Source organism: Triticum urartu, chromosome 6A (genome assembly GCF_056163025.1).
Source record: "Triticum urartu cultivar PI428250 chromosome 6A, HENAU_Tu73, whole genome shotgun sequence".
Taxonomy (NCBI): Eukaryota; Viridiplantae; Streptophyta; class Magnoliopsida; order Poales; family Poaceae; genus Triticum; species Triticum urartu.
The window spans coordinates 463,461,057-463,485,259 of NC_141878.1; the positions used below are offsets into that span (position 1 = coordinate 463,461,057).

At 46.0% G+C, this 24,203-nt stretch overlaps 1 long non-coding RNA gene across 3 annotated transcripts; it reads right to left on the reverse strand.

The window, feature by feature from the left end:
• Positions 1–8,139: 8,139 nt before the first annotated feature.
• Positions 8,140–14,481, reverse strand: LOC125512312 (uncharacterized). Of its 3 annotated transcripts, none has more exons than XR_015608500.1 (6): positions 13,666–14,481; positions 13,478–13,531; positions 13,240–13,375; positions 12,997–13,141; positions 12,300–12,566; positions 8,140–12,093 (listed from the first exon to the last, which is right to left on the reverse strand). It is a non-coding gene; the product is annotated as an uncharacterized LOC125512312 (long non-coding RNA). The 3 variants fall into 3 exon arrangements; XR_015608501.1 differs by having other exon boundaries at positions 8,140–11,616; positions 11,958–12,093; positions 12,300–13,141; XR_015608499.1 differs by having other exon boundaries at positions 12,300–13,141.
• Positions 14,482–24,203: the final 9,722 nt, after the last annotated feature.

Genomic DNA, 24,203 nt, shown 5'->3' on the forward strand with positions numbered 1-24,203 from the left:
TTGTTTGGTGGAATTTATGCAACTCATGTAGCTAATTTTCTTGAGATACCCATACAGGAGAATGATATTGAATTGCCTCCTTCTTATCTAGATTATAATGCTATGGTTCGTCATCAGTTTGTTGAGAGGAATGAACAGTTCCTCCAATACCGACTAATCTTTGACAGACATCACACTGTCCATGTTGCTCTCCCTGCTCCTTCTTTCTTTGACTTTCAAACAAAAGGGAGATATGTTATAACCAGGGAGAAGGTGAACGAGTATGAGGGGAGGACGGAGGCAGCTCGCCTCCAAGCTGTTGCTCGTGAGGCAATAGCAGTTGCATCTCAGTACGACCCCAGTTACAACTTCGGATATCCGCTAGGCCAGCCGTGGTCATAGACCAACTTAGGCCAAAAGCCTAAGCTTGGGGGAGTATGTATTTCTCACCGACATTACATTCACGTTCACACACTCATGCCAGTTGTCGGTGCTCATACTTTTTCATTGTTCTATCCATGCTAGTTTATTTTCTTTTTAGGCCTTCTTCTTGTGTGTTTGAAAAACCTTAAGAAAAACAAAAAAATTAGCTTTTAGCTAGTTTACTTTCCATGCTTGTAGTAGTAGTAACTAAAAGAAAACCCAAAAATATTTCCTGTTCTTCTTTTGCTTGTTGGGAGCTTTCCCGTGTAAATAGTTTTGTTTCTTTTCTTTTCTTTGGGGGTCGAGAGGAGAATACCATGATGAAAATGTTCAGTGGCTCTCATATGCATTATTCTTGATCTAACCAAGAGCCCATATTACCTTGTCTTCTCCTGTGTATTAAATGCTTGCAGATTCCAGCTTAGTCCAATGCACGTGCACTATTATTATTATCCACACCATTCGGTCCTGCAAGTGAAAGGCAATAATGACGATATATGATGAATTGATTGAGATGAGAGAAGCTGGTATGAACTCGACCTATCTTGTTTTGGTAAATATGATTAGTTCATCATTCCTAATTCAGCCTATTATGAATGAAACATGTTTGCAATGACAATTAGAGATTATAGTTGCTCATGCCATGCTTAATTAACTAGGAGTTTATAATGGTTTACCTCGCGTGCCAACATGCTATTAAAATGGTTGTGATGTGGTATGATAGGGTGGTATCCTCCTTTGAACGATTTGAGTGGCTTGACTTGGCACATGTTCACGCATGTAGTTGAAACAAAATCAACATAGCCTCCATGATATTTATGTTCATGGTGAATTATATCCTACTCATGCTTGCACTTAGTGTTGATTAATTTTAATGCATGTTCATGACGGTTGTCGCTCTCTAGCTGCTCGCTTCCCAGTCTCTTTCTAGCCATCACTTGTACTAAGTGGGAATACTGCTTGTGCATCCACTTCCATAAACCCCAAAGTTGTTCCATATGAGTCCACTATACCTTCCTATATGCAGTATCTACCTGCCGTCCCAAGTAAATTTGTATGTGCCAAACTCTAAACCTTCAAATGAAATTCTGTTTTGTATGCTCAAATAGCTCATGTATCAACTAGGGATGTCTATATCTTCCATGCTAGGTGGGTTATTCTCACGAGGAGTGGACTCCGCTCCTCATTCACGAGAAAATGGCTGGTAACCGAGATGCCCAGTCCCATGCTCTAACAAAATCAAAATAATTGCAAACAAAACTCCCCCGGGATTGTTGTTAGTTGGAGGCACCCGTTGTTTCGAACAAGCCATGGATTGATGTTTGTTGGTGGTAGGGGAGTATAAACTTTACCATTCTGTTTGGGAACCGCCTATAATGTGTGTAGCATGGAAGATATTGAGATCTCTCGGTTGTTATGTTTACAATGAAAGTATACAACTCAAAACATTATTTATCTCTATTTCAAAAATTGAGCTCTGGCACCTCCACAAATCCCTGCTTCCCTCTACGAAGGGCCTATCTATTTACCTTTATGTTGAGTCATCATCCTCTTATTAAAAAGCACCAGTTGGAGAGCACCGCTGTCATTTGCATGTATTACTATTAGTTTACATCGAGTATGACTGTGACTGGATCTCTTTTACCATGAATTACAATGTTTAGTTAGTCCTTAAACTTCAAAGGTGCTCTGCCTTTATGTTTTGCAGTCTTAGAAAGGGCCAGCGAGATACCATCTTGTTATATCATATTATGAATGTTTTGAGAAAGTGTTGTCATCCGAGATTTATTATTATTGCTCGCTAGTTGATTATGCCATTGATATGAGTAAACATGAGACCTAAATGTTATTGTGAATATGGTTAGTTTATAATCTTTACTAAAAACTTGAATGCTGGCTTTACATATTTACAACAACAAGATCAAATAGAGTTTGGAAAAGTTTTTCTTTATCACTTTCAGTTTGTCAACTGAATTACTTGAGGACAAGCAAAGGTTTAAGCTTGGGGGAGTTGAGACGTCTCCATCGTATCTACTTTTCCAAACACTTTTGACCTTGTTTCAGACTCAAACTTGCATGATTTGAATGGAACTAACCCAGACTGATGTTGTTTTCAGCAGAATTGCCATGGTGTTATTTTTGTGCAGAAATAAAAGTTCTCGGAATGATCTAAAACTTCACGGAGAATATTTTTGTAATATATAAAAAATACTCGCGAAAGACTCAACGTCAGGGGGCCCACACCCTGTCCACGAGGGTGGGGGCGCGTCCCCCTGCCTCGTGGACCCCCTGAGGCTCCATCGACCTCAACTCCAACTCTATATATTCACATTCAGGGATAAAAAATCAAAGAGAAGGATTCATCGTGTTTTACGATACGGAGCCGCCGCCAAGCCCTAATCTCTCCCAGGAGGGCTGATCTGGAGTCCGTTCGGGGCTCCAGAGAGGGGAATCCGTCAGCATCGTCTTCATCAACCTTCCTCCATCACCAATTTCATGATGCTCACCGCCGTGCGTGAGTAATTCCATCATAGCACTACAAAAAAAGACACATCTGTGACATTTTGGGCCGAACGAAAAAAAATTATGTAATACATATGACACTTCTATGACGATAATTGTGATAAAACCCGGTATCATCATAGATGTGGTGGGCTCCTACTTCTATGACAAAAAAATCATGACAGAAAATGGGCTTTTTGTCCTGGGCGGGCCGGAGACGCAGCTGCTTGACATTCTTTGGGTCGTCCATGACGGGAAAACCGTGGTAGAAGCGAGGGCGAGGAAAATTTCGGGGAGTTCCCGGTTACGGTGGGTGGTCGGGGGCCGAGCGATGCGCGTTTCTCTCGTACACGTACGCGCGTGTGTGCGAGGTGTTGGCTCTAACTGAACCCGAGCGAGGCGTTGGGCTCTAACTGAACCCGAGCGATTGCACTGCAGGCTACGCGTTACTGAACCCGAGCGATCGATCGATGGTTGTTAACTGAACCCGATCGAGCGATTCCTTCGCTACTGCTGCTAACTGAAGCCGATCGATTGGATGAAAAGTGAGCGTTGTGGGGGGGATGAACAGTGAGCGGTGGCGTTGCCTCTGGATGAATAGGACCCCGTGGTGTGGAGGGTTGTATGAACAGTAGACGGTGGAGGGGTGCTCATGGAGGGGTGGTTGAACAGGACCCCGTGGTGTGGAGGGCAGGATGAACAGTAGACGGTGGAGGGGTGGTTGAACAGTAGCCGGTGGAGTAGCGCGCGGTGGAGGCTGGATGAACAGGAGCCCGTGGAGGCTGGAGGAGGTCGACGGTGGAGATGAACAGTATCCCGTGGAGTCCGTTTTGCGGTACGCCACACCCCTCCCGATGAACAGGACCCCCGTTTCGACCGTAGGAGGTCCGTTCCGTCCGTTTTGCAGTACGCCACACCCCTCCCGATCAACAAGACCAACGTTTCAACCGTAGGAGGTCCGTTTCATCCGTTTTGCGGTACGCCACACCCCTCCCGATCAACAGGACCCCCGTTTCGACCATAGGAGGTCGTTTCTTCCGTTTTGCGGTATGCCACACCCCTCCCGATCAACAGGACCCCCGTTTCGATCGTAGGAGGTCTGTTTCCTTCGTTTTGCGGTACGCCAGACCCCTCCCGATCAACAGGACCCCGTTCCGAACGTTGGAGGTCTGTTTCCTCTGTTGTGCGGTACGCCATGCCTCGTTCCAATCGCCTGTTCCGTCCAAGCCCTCCCGATGAACATGACCACGCATTCCGTTCCGACCCACCCGGTTGGCTCCCACACGTTCCGTTGCCTCCCGATGAACACGACGCATTCTGTTGCCTCCCCATGAACACGACGCATTCCGTTGCCTCCCCATGAACACGACAACAATGTTGTTTCTCTGTTTCGACCGAGCCATGTACACGAGCCCTGGCCGTACGTATGCGCGAGTAGGCGTTCGAGACCCCACCCGTATGTACACATATGTGGCCGTATTTTCTTTCTTGCACCCTGGCCGCTGTACGTACGTGTACATGCTACGTGCGCGCCTCTACTATGACATGTACGCGCCTCTACTACGACACGTGCGCGCCTCTACATCCACCAGTATATATGTACGTACACGTTCGCGACCAGAATGACAACGCTACGTACGCTTCGACCAGGTGGGTCCCGACTGTCAGGCACTTCCTTGCGTGCGAAGATGTAGCTGGTGGGTCCCAGCAGTCAGGGGGGCAAATCGTTTTGTTTTTGCCCGGACGCACTTCCTTGCGTGTGAAGGTGTAGCTGGTGGGTCCCAACAGTCACGGGGGAAACGTTTTTTCGCGAAATACGGTGGCCCGTCCGGTGGGTCCCCGCTGTCAGGTGGAGGAATAATTATTTTGCACGTAATAAGGAGGCACTTCCTTGCTGCGGCCGTGGACCCAGTTGTCAGCATCTCCACGCACAGTACTCTTCCGATGTAAGTCGGTCGTTGACCACATTGACCACGCCGCGCCGAGAGCACCACGGCGATGGATGACGGCGAGGCCTAGGAAGGGGATGAAACGGAGGCAGGGAAGACTCGACAGTTGTTTCCCACGCGGAGGGGAGTACGACTGTACGATGGTTTACTGGTTCGTCTGCCGTCGCTGGAGAATAACAGCAGGTGTGGGTGAGTAGAGGGATGGCTAGGCCAACGATGGGAGTAAGTTGGGGCGGTGAGGCCTGCGCGGCAGCACTGCCGGCCGCGGGGAGGAGGGAGCAGGCAGTCCCGCCGGCGCTTGTTTGAGCGGCTGGAGCAGGAAGAGCAGAGATTGAAGAAGCACGACGGCCATTGGATGGACATCCAACAGTCAGTGCTTGTGCGTCAGCCTTTTTTTAGGAAAGCCTCAAATCTGTGGAAAACAGCATATAGCCCATCTGCCATTATTTCTAATAATTTACAGCCCATTTGCTAATTCTTAAGGGTTTTTTGGAGCCCATATTCTTTTTGTTAGCATTACAGCCCATATTGTGGCCACGGTTAAAAAATTATATGAATTTTTGCATATTTCGGTGCGGTCCGAACTGTGTTTAATCCCGAAATTTCGACTCGCATTCAAACTGATTTTAAAAATAAATGTATATCAATATAAAATCCAACAAATTCTCCACACATAAAAATTAATGTAATTTAAAATCTTGAAATGAAAAAAAAAGATATTTGAAACTAATTGTCGGTTTGATGTGTTTTAAAAATGTACATCCCATTTCTCATTACTGATAAGCCATTTTCTCGGCCAGCCGAATGAAAGCTCTCCTCGTCTTGAAAGATTTGCAGCCCAACAGGCCTGACAAAGCGACTTACTTGGCAAATCACAAAAAAACTGGGCTGTGGCCGTGGACCCAGCTGTCAGCCTCTCCACGTACAGTACTCTTCCGATGGAAGTCGTTCCTTGACCATGTTGACCACGTCGCGCGGAGAGCACCACGGCCGTGGACGACGGTGAGGCCTAGGAAGGGGATGACGCGAAGCCGGGGAAGTCGCGGTAGTGGAAGCCCGCGCGGAGAGGAGTACGAGGGTTCACTGGTTCAGCTGTGGTGTGAGGCTGTCATCGCCGCAGGGCCTGGCCAGCGATGGGAATAGTAGGGGGCGGTGAGGCCTCTGCGGCAGCACAGCCGGCCACGGGAGGCAGGAGCATGCGGGCTTTGGGCGGCTGGAGCAAGAAGGCCAGAGGTTGAAGAAGCACTATGGTCGTTGGATGGACATTGTACGGTCACTGGAGCTAGAATCGTTCATATTGACTAAGTTGACAAAGCCCTTCATCCCCGTCAACTTAGTAGTCCCACAAGTCAGCCTCCCACCAAGGTGGGTCCCAGCTAGCTGGGGGAGTATTCTTTTTTTGTGCTTAATAAGGAGGCACATCCGGTGGGTCCGAGCTGACAGCAGGGGGAATGTTTTTTTCGCGAAATACAGTGACCCGTCCGGTGGGTCCCAGCAGTCAGGGGAAACGATTTTTTTGCAAAATACTGGTGGCATGTCCGGTGGGTCCCCGCTGTCAGGTGGAGGAATAATTATTTTCCGCGTAATAAGGATGCACTTCCTTGCGGCTGCCGTGGACCTAGGTGTCGGCCTCTCCATGTACAGTACTCTTCTGATGGAAGTTGGTCATTGACCACATTGACCACGCTGCCCCGAGAGCACCACGGCGGTGGATGACACGCTGCTAGAACCGTGTGTTGACTATAATAAGTTGACAAAGCCTTGCATAGACGTCAACTTATTTTTCTTAGGGGCCGCGTCACTTAGTAGGCCCACAAGTGTGTGGCAGAGAACTTATAGCCCATTTGTGTTTTGTAAGAAAGTACAGCCCATTTTTGAATTTTAATGGAATTTACAATAGCCCATTTACAGTTTGTTAAAAGTACAGCCCATTTTATAGCTAGGACAATGATTAATAATTTCAACCAACCGTTGAGGACAGAATTCAATAAAATTTCCCACATTTTGATGGGATCCGAAATATTTTTATCCTGAAATTTCTAGTTAGATTAAATATAAATTTGTATTACGTAAAAATCCAACGAAACATTGCACGCGCAACAATGAAAATTTAAGATTTTCAAAATCCATAAATAATATTTTATAAACTAATTTCTTGTTTCATGCATTTTTTTATAGTTACTGCCTAGTTTTTATAATTACATCCCATTTATTATTTTTTTTAAAGCCCATTTTCCTGTTAAGCCTAATGCATCCCTCCTAGGAAAGATTTACAACCCAGCGGGGCGGAGAATAACAAGTTGACCTTGTCTAGATATTCCTCAAAAAGACGTATAGCTGGGCTAGCCATTTTCATCTTGAAAAAAATTAGTATCTGGGCTGGATATCTGGCCTGGGCTAGACTGGCCACAACCCGCCCAGTTAATACCCTGCTCTCCTCTGAACAACAACGAAATCATCGCTAAGAAAAACTCTGCAGTGCTCAGGCCTCAAAAACACAAATACTGCTCGAGCTGCTTGGTCCCAGCTGTCGGTCGCACCTTGTGCAATTCTCTCGTTTATATTGACTACATAGGTTGACAATGGTGTGGGACCGTGATGTCAGGAAACCAGGAGAAAGCAAAAAAATAGTTGTACATAATAAGGAGGCTGACGGTGTCCTGGACCAGGGGGTACTCACCACGTCATCTCCGGTTCTGTTAGATTGGGCCGAGGACCCCCATGGCCATATACTCATGGGCCAGTTCGGACAGCTGCCGCATACAAGGAAGATTCCACAAGACTTGGCGATCAAGACAAGGACTTCTCCCCACCGGCGTATTCGGCTAGGACTCTTGTTATCCTAGGCCTATGGTGCATTGTATAAACCGAGGCCAGGCTAGTCGATAGATATATAACAACAATCATATCATAGGCTAGCTTCTAGGGTTTAGCCTCAACGATCTCGTGGAAGATCAACTCTTGTAATACTCATATCATCAAGAACAATCAAGCAGGACGTAGGGTATTACCTCCATCAAGAGGGCCCGAACCTGGGTAAACATCGTGTCCCCTGCTTCCTGTTACCATCCGCCTTAGACGCAGAGTTCGGGACCCCCTACCCGAGATCCGCCGGTTTTGACACCGACATTGGTGCTTTCATTGAGAGTTCTGCTGTGTGATCGGCAAAAGGATCAATGGCTCGCCCGCTGGTCAACTGCGACGCCAGCATCTTCGTCGCCGGCTCGACTGGTCACCTTGGCTCGACCGAGGACCATGCTCCATCTCCGATCGTCATGTTCGGACGGGGACCTTCTTCAACATCAACTCCGATCTTTATCATGATCATAGAGGAATAATCCATGGAGCTCAAGGGCTCAACGTCAACATTGCCCTCGGGCGGCCGTGCTGTTTTTATGCACAGCGAACTTGTATCCGCCGTCACCGCCTCCTCGAGCGTCGGTTTGACGATTGCTTCGGTGGAATAGTGCAGAATTATGTCTACAACAGCCATGCAAAATTTCGTCGAGTTCCGATGGAGGAATCTCCGACCATCTACGATATACCGAAGTCGTGTCAAATCTAGACGGGAATCTGCACGAGTTTAGGGCGTGGTCTCCAGAGCCCAGCTCGTCGGTCCTTTGGAAGATCCGACCATCCATCTACTGCAGAATTCCCATATCTACAACCCCTCCCAATTTCAGCTCAATCCGACAGTTCAAACTTCGGGAACCTTCCGATGAGTGGGCCAATTTTCAGATCTGTTTTCTACGCGAATACGGATCCGACCCGAATTCATGTTTCTTTATGAACATGATATTTGACAACTTTTTTAGAGGAGTTCTCTTCTAGGGTATTGTGTGTCGTTTTTAAACATGTGCCAGTAAAATTTTAAGCCTCCCTGAGGTCATCATCATCATCATGCTGGTGTCAAACCAGTCCGGCAATATTGCTCCAAGGCTGCCGACCTGCGCTAGACACGTCGTCACTTTGCTGAGCCGAGCTCAACTTCTTTGGATCATCATCTCGGCAAGCCGAACAAGAGTTCGGCATCGCAAAGGATAAATCATCACGAACATCATCGCCCCGTGGATTACACAGAGCGGGCACACCGGCATCGATGCACGGTCACTTCATCAAGCCGGCATTGACCACGTCACGACCTACATCGGCAGGGCCGCACTGTTTCTCCTTCAAGCCGGTGTCCATGGAGCCGACCTACTTCGACTCATCGGCTAACATCGAGGCTTCGACATCTCTGCTGGACCGGGGGCTTCGCCATCTCTTCATCAACCTACTCCGGAGACTTCGGCGTCACTAGCCGACCAGCTTCGTCACGTTAGCTGGACCGAGGGCTTTGCCTCGGTGAGCCAACCTTTGCCAGCATCGCCATGACGTCGCTTTATCGCCCATCAGGCAATGGGTGTGCACATCGAGTCGAAATTTTGGAAATCACCTTTCTTCGGATTGCTACAACAAATAAACCAGGTGCTATTAATCCTAGTATTTTTTGCTTGTTTGGGTTCATTTTTCCCAAGGAATTATTACTCTGGTTTGTCCATCACTAGTACAAATGCCCGTGCATTGCACCGGGCAAAAAATGAAATGTAACCTGCTCCACGTGCCATTATGCAACATTTTTTAATTTAATTTTTGCAAACATCAGAGATAAGATTACACTGAGTATTTCTTTTTGTACGATGAAATTTGGAAGTCAGAAATAAGTACATATGTACCGATCTTCTAAGACTGCTCGCGTCAACGAAGCACATTCAAGTATTCTACTGACCTGTTTCTTCTTGTGGTCGGATTTTGGAAGAGAATCATCATTCAACACAAGCTTGTTCACTCCCTAATAGATGGAAGTAATGACAAGCCCAAGAAGTACCACTATGCCCATCATTCCTTTCAAAGATACTTCCCAACCATCAACTCTTGGACCCATTGTCCTGCGCAAATTTGAGAAATACTTCACAATACACCCAGAAAAGATAAGGGCAATATTTTATTTACCCCAAGCCAAATAGAGGGTAGAATTCTTTTGCTTCATCAACTGTGGTGATATGAAAAAGATTTAATCAACTCAACTGGAGCACAAAGGGCTATCATTTAATAAGAAAGCTGACCAAATATGAAATAAATACTCAAGCTCAAAATTCCATATGGCAGGCACAATAATGACATGGACAAATGGTACCTCAAGGAATTAAAACTGAGGTAAGGGTTGCGGTCAGTGACCGGAAGTAGAATATGCTTAACTTGGGACAGAGCATCAATTGCTAAAGAACATCCAGATTCAGTCACTTCAGCCCTCACTGGTTAGAAAGCAAAGGCAAACAAACATCAAACAGTAGGTCTCAGATCAACCATCCATCATACCTCTTCAAACATATCAGAAGTAAGGATGTTCCTTGCAAGTTTGATTACAAGTCACCACAAATTTCCCTGCTTAGAACAAAGTCAAGCATGGTGAACAATTCACTAACTTCGGTGCAGCAAAGGAAGGCGAATACATTGTCAGAAGCGCAACTATGCTTGGTCAGACACACAATCATTAGAACATCACATACAAAAAAATCAGCAGTAGCAACCTGAACCCACGTAGTGACAGTACAAAGCAACGGCCAAGAAATCAGCGTACAAATCTCAAGAAGACTTCAAGTCAGAGGCCGCCACCCGCGCGCCTCCGTGGGGAACCCGGCCGGGGGCCAATGGGCCACAGCCATGGGCACCACCGTCTGGGGAAGCAGCTCCGGGGCCGTGCTGGCGGCCGGTAGCACTACCCCCGCGGTGCGCACCGAAGGCCAAGGCTGCGCCGTGGGCGCCGCCTCTATTGCGTGCGCTGTAGAGCGCTGCCTTGCCGACCATGTGCCATCGCCCCGCAGAGCGTCTTGGCCAAAAATATGAAACATAATGCAATGGCATGTTTAAAACTTTTTATAAAGTAAAAATATTTCAGAAAAATAGACATCACAGTTTTACATATGTATCACACAATAATGTTTAGACTTTGTAGTTTTTTCTAAGAAGGTTGACCGCATATTCAATACCAGTTGTTGAAATAGGAACATATAGTTCTGCATTTCCACTCTACACATTGTTATTTCAACAAAAATGAATCCATTTTCAGATATTTTTCATATTTATGAACTTCAAATTGCTCATTGTTTGAAGTATTCGACAGTCTATACACAGTCAGGGCAAGATTGGAAAGATGATGATAAGGGTAAGAAGATGGACCAGACACTAGATTAGTGGACGACTATGGGATGACCTCATAATTCAGAAGGGAGTCAAAGTAATACTCCCTCCATTCCAAAATAGATGACCCAACCTTATACTAACTTTGTATTAAAGTTAGTACAAAGTTGAGTCATCTATTTTGGAACGGAAGGAGTACATGATAAGACATCCTTAAATTCAGCATTCAAGGTCGTAATAATATCCTGATACTACAGATATGCTGACAGCAGAGCACGGTGTCCGTACCAAGTGGAACCAAACTTGTAGGCAAGTAAACCTGACACCATACCAATATGTAAATAAGAAGCAAAAGCGCAAGGAAAACATAGCTCACACAAAGGACCGAGAATTAGTGGCATAAATTACCAAAAGCAACCGGTTGTCCTATAGTTCAAATCAAATTCTAAAGCAGAGGCTGAATATGGTAGAGACCCGTCATCTTTTTATTTTAAAACTTGTAGCGCCAGGAATTACTCAGGGACATTGTACACTGCAACAATTTAGTGTTTGCTTGTACATCACCGAGGACATATAGCTCCATCTGTAAATTCAGTAAATTTGTACAAATTCAGTATATTGACAAGGATCAATATGTAGCTGAGCACCCTCTCATATTGATCGTTGTCTACCTATACACGGGGAAAATTAGTTACCCACACACATATACACACACACATGGGGATCTAGAAGAAGAAAAGTCGGATCATTTGTAGGTGTTATATCTTTGCAGAAGGTAAAACCTTAGTGGTACCCTAAGTAAAATTCAATGTGTGTAAACTGATCTGACAAGGGAAACTTTAATTCAACAAACATGGCAATCACTAATTCTGATAAGAAGACATGCTTGATTATATGATCTAAACAACAGCCTTGTTATATTACCTGACGATATAGGGATGACTGAAACTTAAAGTCCATAAATTAAGAAGTAATAGGTCACAGGTTGCAGAAGAGGACCACGCTTGAATTTCCAAATGTTTATCAAATGATCAAAAAGTCCAGTTTGAGACGCTATCATCTGCAGCAGGGAAGTATAGTAACATCAGGGCAGTATAGTTAGAAGAAAAAATAATGCAACTAAGCAATCATGATGGAAAAGGTAAAACTAATACAAACAGAGTACTACAGAGAACTACCAATATCACTGATAAGTACTGAATCCAACACACACAAATATCAACACTCTTAGCTGGATGCTCCAGATCTCAGGCCCACCTCACCTACCTCCTGCTTAGCTGTGTAGTTGCAGTGCCGACCAAGCAGCATGACACTGCCAACGCGTGCCGGTGATCAGCATCAGTGTGAACTCGCCATCAACAAAATGATCTTTCCCCTGTTCTATCAGCGGGAGGTATACTTTTCCAACACTGAACATTGAGACTTCTCAGACAAAATATTTGGACACACATGAGGATTAATTTTTGGAATTCATTGGCACATGCATACATTTTATTTTTCGTCGAGTAGCTTGGGGAATGAGGTCCCTTTAATCTGAATAAGAAAAATACAAAAGTTGTTTATCACTCTATCCATTTTTTCACCACTACTATATGGTTCCTGTAGGTTCGGGTTTATTCTGAAAAATAGTAGCATCATTATTAGCAACGTTCAGTAGGTCATTGCCTCTATATGAATTGGCCTTTTGGATATGTGATTCCACTCTTTTAAAATTTATTCAGTATAATCCTTGTACAATGTGTGAGAAATCTGATAAAATATGTTTAGACCTTGAGAAGCATATTAACAAATAGGTGGCTAGCAGGATTGGAAAAACAGAGCATGATGGATGACAGAGAAAGAGAGACAGATAGAGAGAGTATTTTTAGACCTTGAGAAGCATATTAACAAATAGGTGGCCAACACAAACTTGCAAAACATAGAATATTGTATGAGAGAGAGATTGGGCTGCAACGTTGCTTACACATAAATTTTCTTGTGGACATTCAGCAACTGGATCATGACTTGGGGTGAGGGATCCATGGTGGTCGTAAAAGAACCCGCATTTTCGAGATCTGACAACAGCTGACTGTTGACTCCCTGTTCGGGCTCCGTAGACGCTCACGCAGCTGGAATAAAAGGCAAAAGTATTGTCACCTGTTACCTTTCTTTCACGAATTACATTGCATCAGAGAATGGTATAGGGCAAGGCAAATCACAAAGTAACCTGGTTAACCTATTGCAATATCAGCTCATTTGTTTTGTTTTCATGGAGCTGATTCTCTATCCACACAACAACCATCTCACCGGTTGTGCCCATAACATCCGAGCCAACATTTTCTTTACCGACAATAGATTCAATCCTGTTGATGCAGAAATTTATTCCATCATGAAAATGAGTTTAATTGCAGCACTGAAAGGGTAGTTAAATTCATGTACATCACAACCCATCATAAGGAACTAACCTGATAGCGTGAGTACCATCAAATAAACACAGACCGACCTTACTTTATGTGGGCCTGTATGCACGAACATAGAGCATTACCATATTATTTGCAATTTACGGATAATTCATAAAAGAATCATCTCACGAGAAACTCTTCTATGGATGGAATTTTGAACAAGCGACGAGAAAATAGAGAAAATGGCATACCTCTGCAATTAACAAATTGAGGATCGTCCCTCTGTACTGGCTCAACACTTGTTTACATTCCATGCAGATAATTTCCTCAGCTCCAATTGCATGGCTCCGTGAACAATTATAGCCTGCAAACAGCATAACATAGGCAACAATCTAGTCTAACAAAAGACATAATCTATTTCTGTATTTCAAGGCCATGTTGTGCAGAAGTATTTTCCATCCTACTAATATGTACCTAGAGGGTTAGACAATTCTGAAACTAAAGAAGGCACCTCAAATACTCACCATGTTTCTTTGTTCCTCACCTGTCAGTGCACGTCGGTGACAGCCGGAGGAAGCCAACATGCATCCACCTGCAAGGACTTCGCGCCACCGCGTCGGATCCCTCTTTCTCTCACGCCTGTCTACCATCGGCTGGCTTTGGCGAGTTCCTGCCGAGATCGTCGCACCGTCCATTCTTTCTCCCTCACCTCATATCTCCTTTCTGCCCAGGGGCCGCCATGGATCCGCCCGGGAAGCCGCACTCCGTCCTTCATACGCGTCACCGACGACCTCCCCATCGCCACGCATGGATCTGGGTCCTGCAAGTTCCATCCCCCGATGTTCTGCATCGAATGCGAGCCCTCCCGGGCGGCGCACAGCGAGGAGCTCAGGCACACGGAGGAGAGGAGTTGAAGCGAAACGATGGCGAAGGGCGCTGCAATCGCCGTCGTCAGCCGACGGCCGGAACGGCACCGTATCGAGCACGGCGCGGGATCGCGCCTCCTGGCAGCTGGGATCGGGAGGCGACGGAAAGAACTGTGGGTTGATTCTCCGAAACCACAGGGTTTTTTTTGCAGCAACTTGGTCCTTGAGCGACGGCCCAACTTGGCCCATATGCGTGAGACGTGAAAAGAAAGGCCTGAATTACTTGATTTCGTGGATAGGTCAAGGTGGGCCAGAGGTATGAGACGGGAGGATGCTCGATCGCGTGCTCGATCAGGCGGCGCACGAAGCTCAAAATTTAGTACCACCTTGATTATGATTTAAATTTAAAGTGAATGCATAAATTCACGAGAAGAAGCGCATTGTGGCAGTGAACCCGGAGACTCAATCTGTGCTTTATTATTAGGGAGAGATATGTACACAGGTCTATCGGATGGTGGCCGCATTAACGACGGTCGCATGGTGGTTCGTTCAATTTCTGTACATGGTCCAGAGAAACGCCGCATCCGGAACTCGGACCGGCCTATGAATTCAGGCTTTGCCACGCCTTTACCGCATCACGCCGATGCCCTGCATCGACATTGACTTCGGTGCTAGGCCATATTTCTTTTAGTACTACTTTGCATAAATTATCTATTATGCAACGATTTTTTTAAAATTATTATTATTACTACTATCTCTGGTTTGCACTATTTTTTGTGCACACGAAAATGATCCGGGTTGGGCAGTATCGTCAACTCGGCGTACTGACATACCACATCACCTCGGTTGGACGGGGGGCTTCGTCAACACTTCATTACCCCATGCAGGGGACTTCGGCATCACTCTGCCGGCCTGCATTGACCGTGCTATGTCACCACTCCGGAGTGCCGAGCTCTTTGCTCCGCCACCTCGGGAACGGCTTGGGGGATGGAACCTTGTCCCGCATCAAGCTCGGACCGCGTCATCAATACCAAACACATTAACCAGCTAAGTTGCCTTCATGCTCAAAGTTTTAAATTTTTAACTTGTGTTTGGTTCGACCAAGCATTATACTTCTTTGGAAAAAAGTTTCTTGTAAAAAATTTCCTTGTCAAAACTTTGTCTGTGACACACAAATTCAAATACCTCATTTACCGGGGGCTTCCTTTATGAAGCCTTTCCTCTTGCAAATGATTACACTTGTACGACTTCGTTCCTTGTTCGTGTATTACGCCACAATATGCACCATGTTGACTTAAGCGATTTGCAAGCTGGGTTGCCTCGCTCCTGTGTTTACCCCTACATTCCCAATTGTTCGGCTAGGGAGTAAAGGAAGCACCTCTGCGATTGTCACGATCAGGTCATCCGAGCCGGACCTCAGACTAGGTGAAGCCGAAAGCTAGCGCTCTTATTGTTTTCAATTATGGTCGGCACACAACGGAACTCATGAGTACTAAAAATCTATTGCACAAGTCTCATAGTAGCAATGAGCAACTGAAGAAAGGTATCGGTGGGGGTACTATTTTCTTCGAAGATGCTTCTTACACTTCGTCAGTAATATAGCATAAGTTCCCTGAGCGCGCTTTGTCTGTTACAGCCTTATGGCCTGATTGCCTGGTTATCGGAAACACCGTCGATATTCTCGACAGGTGGAGTACATAACACTCTTTGGCCCTTGACCGAATAGGGAGAAGCCGATGGTCGGTTAAGACACGTTAAAGTTCGGGTGAACACAGATATGATATAAGTACTTCGGTACATAGAATCATTATACATAAAATTCTTTTACCCACGTCACTTGGGGGATCTTAAATTTATATGAGCCGTTTTATAATAAGTGTTCTTCTTAGTTGTGGCAAAGTTATTATTATTATTATTATTATCATTTATCACTCCTTTTTTCGACACGAGTGTGTGGTCACTAGCCGGGGAGCCTAATTTCTCTCTCAAAGCCGCTAGTGTTTAGTTTGCTAAACTGGCCTAATGGGAAGTACTCCGCCTTCGGGATAGGAGGTTGAAGCCGTAGGCTGACCCGCTTGAAGTCTTGAGATAGGATGTGTCACGTTAAAGCATGACAGAAGCACTTTTTTTCTAAAGTCCAATTTTCAGATTGGCACCGAACACTTGATCTTGTTCGGACGTCAAGTTTTTACTGACGTTTTTTGGTTTTCCAAGCTTATGGCACTTTCAAACTATTTGTGTGTTTTCAGCACAAGTCTCGCGGTGCAACGCCGGACACCTTTAGAGATTCGGCAAAAACATTCTCGGATATTGCTATATATGCATCGGTTTCGAATTGTGTCTTCGGTCAATAGTTGGGTTGCCCGGCTCCTGCACTTGCCTCCTACGTTCCGCTTTGTTCGGCTAGGTGTGCAAAAGGAGAGCCACTGCAATTGTGCTTCCAGCTCGCATGGTTAAGCACCTCAGTGGAGAAAGCCGAAAAGTGACTGTCACAATAAGCGTAAACTGGTCAATGATCCGATGACTGTGTTAAATGACGGGTCGTTCATAATATTGGCCGAAGTGTTTACGACTTGATCTCGGCTGTCACTGAACACTAACCGGGGGCTCGTAGCAAGCTTCCCAATTTAAAACTCCTCTGATTAAGTGAACGTTATAAAGCCCACATATATGATTGCCTCGTTTCCGCTAAAACAACCGCCTTCGGGTACCAAGACGTCGGCTAAGGGTTGTCTTGTTATTACGGAAACACCCTGCGTAGTATCTACACAGGGGTAGAAGCCTATGATGGGCCACTTTCAACTGATAAACGGTCGCAACGGAGTCAAAATAAACATATCATCGGCATTTGTATTTTACTTTGGATATCGATCCTTAATTCGGCCACCCGTGCCCACATTAAGGCTCGGGGGCTACTGGGCTTCGTGCTTATTATTTACAAACATTAAAGGGGTACATCGATCCCCGGATCTGGTGTTGCCACCCGACCAGTGTCTCGGGGGCTACTGCATTGACAATCCTATGTAGAAAATTTAAAGTGCAATATAGTTTTAGAGGAGATTATTATCCTCAGGTTGGTCGGCCGCACCCAACCTGAGTCTCGAGGACTTTGCACACCGCGTTTCTATCCCTAAGTATGTTGCCGAGCTGGGACTTGATCCTTAGGCTGATTTTATGAATCGACCTGAGTCTTAGGGGCTACTAGGGTCAGCGGTTTGATATTTTCCTTCAGGAGCATCCCGGATATTAGGCCAACACACACCTTGAGGGCTACTGGCTATACATCTCAGCAGAGATTACTTTGCACAATTCAAAATTAAATACATAAAAATCAGCCCATGGTCGAGGTGGTGTACTACCTCGGATATAGTCCGCTGTTGGTGCTCGACTACAATAGACACCCCGGAAGCAGTCTGGCATAAAGCTCGGACGCCAGTGGTTGACTCCGTAGAGGGCATTTCTGGCATTAAGCTCGGCTAAACTCCTTCGACTTTTTGGACCAAGATGATCTATGACATCTTGGATATAGTCCAGCGTTGGGGCTTGGACACAGTCCGGCGTTGGAGCTCGGATACATTTCGGCGTTGGAGCTCGGAAGCAGTCCGGCATTGGTGCTCAGCTGCAAAAGATACCTCGAATGCAGTCCCGCGTAGGAGCTCGGACGCAAGAGGACACTGCCTCCCGGGAACAACTTCAAAACCCGAGGTGTGGCATAAAAATAACAAGGCATTGATAAAGGCCGGAAACTTAAAGGGGCTCCTCGAATACCCGACGTGTAAACTCTTCGGATGCACTTCGGCGATCCTCAAGATCGAAGATGAGAAGATTTGTTGAACCAGTTTTCAAGACCGACGACCGAAGATGAAGAACAGTTCAGAAGAATTGAGGAGCGTCCCTAACTTGAAGACCGGTTCAGGGGGCTACTAACAGTGTCCTGGACTAGGGGGTACTCACCACGTCATCTCCCGATCTGTTAGATTGGGCCGAGGACCCCCATGGTCGTATACTCATGGGCTAGTTCGGACAGCTGCCGCATACAAGGAAGATTCCACAAGACTTGGCGATCAAGAAAAGGACTTCTCCCCACCGGCGTATTCGGCTAGGACTCTTGTTATCCTAGGCCTCTGGTGCATTATATAAACTGTGGCCAAGCTAGTCAATAGATATATAACAACAATCATACCATAGGCTAGCTTCTAGGGTTTAGCCTCTGCGATCTCGTGGTAGATCAACTCTTGTAATACTCATAACATCAAGAACAATCAAGCGGGACGTAGGGTATTACCTCCATCAAGAGGGCCCGAACCTGGGTAAACATAGTGTCCCCTGCTTCCTGTTACCATCCGCCTTAGACGCACAGTTCGGGACCCCCTACCCGAGATCCGCCGGTTTTGACATTGACAGAGGCACTTGCGTATGTATGTCTATGCCCCTAGTGGGTCCCTAGTGTCATCCAGTCAAAATTAAGTCATCTCATGAATCCTCATGTTCATTGATGATGTTAACAATGCTCGGCGCCACGGCGAGCGCAACAACTCGAAGGACAACGGAGAAGGCCTCGCGGGCCCTACGGATGGTATGATATAGCGTCCGCTACTCACTCAGGAGGCTAGGATCATCGGACACCTATGAGCACCTTCGCGAAACTGAGACGACATGAAACGGTAAGGCCGCGCTTGGGAGCTCTGGTTTATTTCAAACATGTATTAACATACAAGTGTAGTTTACTCGTCATCGGAAACAACGCGTAAAATACAGGCATAATGAAACCGAGGGCCTGAGGTCTGTAAGTAAAACCGGCGGGTTACGCGTGTAATTTGAGAGACCAGTGTATATTTTACGAGCACTGCTATATGGACGACATTAGCAGACGATACATGCACAACGTGCTATCATGCCATCCATGGGCAAGGCTGAAACAGCAGCTAACGGCTGGATTAGCAATCATCCGAGTGTCGTTCAGCATTTTTATCGTGTGTGAAGTACTTCCGACATTTTACTAGTCGAAATCGAACAACCAAGCGCCTTCGCCCGAGACCATCTGCTTTAATTTACAAGCGTCAGTTTTACAAGTAGTTTTGGTTGGAAAACGATGATCCAATCACGGCCTAATATCATGAGTTGGTCGGAAGATCATATGGTTTCACGTCTAACTTACCCGACTTGTCGTATAGGCTATGAATGAAACATCAGACGATGAACTTCTTAAGCACGGAAACAACAGAAGAGGATGATCTTCTTAACAAGCAAATCACTGGCATTAGATCGACATGTAAAACAATACGAAGCATTATTCTCAGGAGGCATGGTGAACAGCTCGTGATGCCGCATGCCACAACATTCCAACCTCAACTTTGCAATCAAACACAAGGCCTGGCATTACAAAGACAATATTCAGAACAAACTCTTAACACAGGAATATCTCAGCAGAGTACCTATTTACTTCTAAACTGAACACAGGAATAGGAAAAAACACTCGACGCTGCTCACACCAAGGGCGTCCCACTCAAAAATATCAAATGCATGTCTTCTGGCTAACATCAATGAGCAAATTTTGACAAGGTTTTCCAATTCCAATATATTAAACTAACGTCTTCTTGCTAACATCAATGATTAAACTTTGAGAAGCCTTTCCCATTCAAAATATGTAATGCCTATGATCGTGGAGTCCTGACGTAGCTTCTTGTACTTGTTTGGGCACTTTTTGCCCAGGGCACTCCATGTGTTGTTAAATTGCCAATGGTCTCTGCAGACTAGTCATGTCACCGGTGTCTAATAATACTCTGTAAAGCTTCTCGGTCATTCCTTCTGTAATGTAGCGCAAACAGTGACAGCTTCTTTCTGCAAAGTGGAACGACCAAATGGACCCAGTAATGCAGCAGTTTGCCTTACACACTAGCTCCTTTTGTGTAGTTCAACTAAAATTGAAGTCGGAATAAAACCAAGCTTTAATTTTGATATCCCTATAAGAAACAATAGGTATAAGGGAAACAATTACTGAGAAATAACGGTTGACGGTGTCCTGGACCAGGGGGTACTCATCACGTCATCTCCCGATCTGTTAGATTGGGCCGAGGACCCCCATGGCCGTATACTCATGGGTCAGTTTGGACAGCTGCCGCATACAAGGAAGATTCCACAAGACTTGGCGATCAAGACAAGGACTTCTCCCCGCCGGCGTATTCGGCTAGGACTCTTGTTATCGAAGGCCTCTGGTACGTTATATAAACCGAGGCCAGGCTAGTCGATAGATATATAACAACAATCATACCGTAGGCTAGCTTCTAGGGTTTAGCCTCTACGATCTCGTGGTAGATCAACTCTTGTAATACTCATATAATCAAGAACAATCAAGCAGGACGTAGGGTATTACCTCCGTCAAGAGGGCCCGAACCTGGGTAAACATCGTGTCCCCTGCTTCCTGTTACCATCCGCCTTAGACGCACAGTTAGGGACCCCTACCTGAGATCCGCTAGTTTTGACACCGACATTGGTGCTTTCATTGAGAGTTCCGTTGTGTGATTGGCAAAAGGATCAATGGCTCGCCCGCAGGTCAACTACGACGCCGGCATCTTCGTCATCGGCTCGACTGGTCACCTTGGCTCGACCGAGCACCGTGCTCCATCTCCGATCGTCATGTTCGGACGGGGCCTTCTTCAACATCAACTCCGGTCTATATCATGATCATAGAGGAATCATCCATGGAGCTCGAGTGCTCAACGTCAACATCGCCCTCGGGCGGCCGGGCTGTTTTTATGGACAGTGAACTTGTATCCACCATCACCGCCCCCTCGAGCGTCGGTTTGACGATTGCTTCAGTGGAATAGTGCGGAATTATGTCTACAACAGCCATGCAAAATTTAGCCGAGTTCCGATGGAGGAATCTGCGACAGTCTATGATATACCGGAGCCGTGTCAAATCTGGACGAGAATCTGGATGAGTTTAGGGCGTGGTCTCTAGAGCCCAGCTCGGAGGTCCTTTGGAAGATCCAACCTTTCATCTACTGTGGAATTACCATATCTACCACCTCTCCAACTTTTAGCTCGATCCGACGGTTCAAACTCCGGGAACCTTCCGATGAGTGGACCAATTTTCGGATCTGTTTTCTGCGCAAATACGGATCCGACCCGAATTCACGTTTCTTTATGAACGTGATATTGGACAACCTTTTTAGAGGAGTTCTCTTCTAGGGTATTGTGCGTCATTTTTAAACACGTGCCCGTAAAATTTTAAGCCTCCCCTGAGGTCATTTTCATCATCATGCTGGTGTCAAACTAGTCCGGCAATATTGCTCCAAGGCTGCCGACCTGTGCTAGACACGTCGTCACTTTGTTGAGCCGAGCTCAACTTCTTCGGATCATCATATCGGCAAGTCGAACAAGAGTTTGGCATCGCGAAGGATAAATCATCACCAACATCGTCGCCCCATGGATTACACGGAGCAGGCACACCGGCCTCGCCGCACGGTCACTTCATCAAGCCGGCATTGACCACGTCACGACCTACATCGGCAGGGCCGCACTGTTTCTTCTTCAAGCCGGTGCCCATCGAGTCGACCTACTTCGACTAATCGGCTGACATCGAGGCTTCGACATCTCGGCTGGACCGGGGGCTTCGCCATCTCTTCATCAACCTACTCCGGAGACTTCGGCATCACTAGCCAACCAGCTCCGTCACGTTAGCTGGACCGAGGGCTTTGCCTCGGCGAGTCAACCTTTGCCAGCATCGCCATGCCGTCGCATTATCGCCCATCAGGCAATGGGTGTGCGGATCGAGTCCCAATTTTGGGAATCACCTTTCTTCGGATTGCTACAACAAATAAACCAGGTGCTATTAATCCTTGTATTTTTTGCTTGTTTGGGTTCATTTTTCCCAAGGAATTATTACTCTGTTTTGTCCATCATATCTACACAGGTCCATCAAATGGTGGCCGCATTAACGACGGACGCATGGTGGTTCGGTTAGTTTCCGTACATGGTCCGGCGAACGCCGCATCCGAAACTCGGACCGACCTATGAATTCAGGCTTTGCCACGCCTTTACCGCATCACGCCGACGCCCTGCATCGACATTAACTTCGGCGCCAGGCCATATTTCTTTTATTACTCACTTTGCATAAATTATCTATTATGTAATGATTTTTTTTAAATTATTATTATTACTATTATCTCCAGTTTGCACTACTTTTTGTGCACAGGAAAATGATCCGGGTTGGGCAGTATCGTCAACTCGGCGCACTGACATACCACGTCACCTCGGCTGGAACGGGGGCTTCATCAACACTTCATTACCCCATGCAGGGGACTTCGGCATCACTCTACTGGCCTGCATTGACCGTGCTATGTCACCACTTCGGAGTGCCGAGCTCTTTGCTCCGCCACCTCGGGACCGGCTTGAGGGATGGAACCTTGTCCCGCACCAAGCTCAGACCGCGTCATCAATACCAAACACATTAACCAGCTAAGTTGCCTTCATGCTCAAAGTTTTAAATTTTTAACTTGTGTTCGGTTCGACCAAGCATTATACTTTTTTGGAAAAAAGTTGCTTGTAAAAAAAATTCCTTGTCAAAACTTTGTTTGTGACACACAAATTCAAATACCCCGTTTACCGGGGGCTTCCTTTATGAAGCCTTTCCTCTTGCAAATGATTACACTTGTACGACTTCGTTCCTTGTTCGTGTCTTACACCACAATATGCACCATGTTGCCTTAAGCAATTTGCAAGCTGGGTTGCCTCGCTCCTGTGTTTACCCCTACGTTCCCGATTGTTCGGCTAGGGAGTAAAGGGAGCACCTCTGCGATTGTCACGATCGGGCATCCGAGCTAGACCTCAGACTGGGTGAAGCCGAAAGCTAGCGCTCTTATTGTATTCAATTATGGTCGGCACACAACGGAACTCATGAGTACAAAAAATCTATTGCACAAGTCCCATAGTAGCAATGAGCAACCAAAGAAAGGAATCGGTGGGGGTACTATTTTCTTCGAAGATGTTTCTTACACTTCGTCAGTAATATAGCATAAGTTCCATGAGCGCGCTTTGTCTGTTACAGCCTTATGGCCTGATTGCCTGGTTATCGAAAACACCGTCGATATTCTCGACAGGTGGAGTACATAACACTCTTTGGCCCTTGACCGAAGAGGGAGAAGCCGATGGTCGGTTAAGACGCGCTTAAAGTTCGGGTGAACACAGATATATTATAAGTACTTCGGTACATAGAATCATTATACATAAAATTCTTTTACCCAAGTCACTTGGGGGCTCTTTAATTTATATGAGCCATTTTATAATAAGTGTTCTTCTTCTTAGTCGTGGCAAAGTTTTTTAATTATTATTATTATTTATCACTCCTTTTTTCGACACGGGTGTGTGGTCACTAGCCGGGGAGCCTAATTTCTCTCTCAAAGCCTCTAGAGTTCAGTTTGCTAAACTAGCCTAATGAGAAGTACTCCGCCTTCGGGATAGGAGGTAGAAGCCGTAGGCTGACTCGCTTGTAGTCTTGAGATAGGATGAGTCACGTTAAAGCACGACAGAAGCACTTTTTTTCTAAAGTCCAATTTTCAGATTGGCACCGAACACTTGATCTTGTTCGGACATCAAGTTTATACTAACGTTTTTAGGTTTTCCAAGCTTATGGCACTTTCAAACTATTTGTGTGTTTTCAGCACAAGTCTCGCAGTGCAACGCCGGACACCTTTAGAGATTCGGCAAAAACATTCTCGGATATTGCTATATATGCATCGGTTTCGAATTGTGTCTTCGGTCAATAGTTGGGTTGCCCGGCTCCTGCGCTTGCCTCCTACGTTCCGCTTTGTTCGGCTAGGTGTGCAAAAGGAGAGCCACTGGGATTGTGCTTCCATCTCGCATGGTTAAGCATCTCAGTGGAGAAAGCCGAAAACTGACTGTCACACTAAGCGTAAACTGGT